General features: G+C 37.5%; 1 non-coding gene across 1 annotated transcript; it reads right to left on the bottom strand.

The window, feature by feature from the left end:
• Window positions 1–324: 324 nt before the first annotated feature.
• Window positions 325–428, bottom strand: LOC118020435. The gene has a single exon (XR_004681875.1). It is a non-coding gene; the product is annotated as a U6 spliceosomal RNA (small nuclear RNA).
• Window positions 429–767: the final 339 nt, after the last annotated feature.

The following is a 767-nucleotide window of genomic DNA, read 5'->3' as shown; positions in this document are numbered from 1 at the left end:
GCTGACCTGCCCTGAAAATGAAATGCAGTTCTGTGATCTGGAGGAGAATTCACAGGCTCCAGAGGACAGGTAGCTTTGTGATTTTTAACAATTGACCAGCATGAGCTCTTTCTCTTTACCTTGAAGAGTTCCTCCTCATGTCAAAGCCACTACAAATGAACATTATCTGTCAGGTCTCAAACCACACTGAGTTTTGAGAACAGAGCCAGCAACTTGTCTTTTCCCAAAATGGTATTTGGTCTCAGGACCAGGATTTACAAGCCCAACTGCTGTTATTATATGGATTCTTCTTCTTATTTTTTTAATATGGAATGCTTCAAAAAAATAAATATGGAACACTTCACAAATTTGCGTGTTATGGTTGTGCAGAGACCATGCTAATCTCTGTATTGTTCCAATGTTAGTACATGTGCTGCTGAAGTGAGCACTGGGTTCTTTTTACCAAGTCCTAGTGTCACATTTTCTCAGCTCTGAGAAAAGTTCTTGTTTTGAGGTCAATAAATGTGTTAGAAAGTTGTGTGAGTTAAAAGAAACTTAAAAAGTTATTAAAATTGTTCTCTTTTTCCATTCTTTCATTCTTTCCTACCTACCCCTTCCTCGTGAACCCAAAAAACATACTCTCTCTGCAAATAAACTCTGTGTTTAGAGAATAACAGAAATAACACATCATATGGTCTGATTTTGCCCGGATTGTGTAGTATTGACATACGAGAAGGAATGTTGGATCAAAAATAAAAACACCTGGGTTATGTTCCTTTCAATGGCAT

The sequence above is a fragment of the Mirounga leonina genome, unplaced genomic scaffold (genome assembly GCF_011800145.1).
Source record: "Mirounga leonina isolate KUSES-001 unplaced genomic scaffold, KU_Mleo_1.0 Mir_173, whole genome shotgun sequence".
Classification (NCBI taxonomy): domain Eukaryota; kingdom Metazoa; phylum Chordata; class Mammalia; order Carnivora; family Phocidae; genus Mirounga; species Mirounga leonina.
This window is presented reverse-complemented; position numbering and strand designations above follow the sequence as displayed.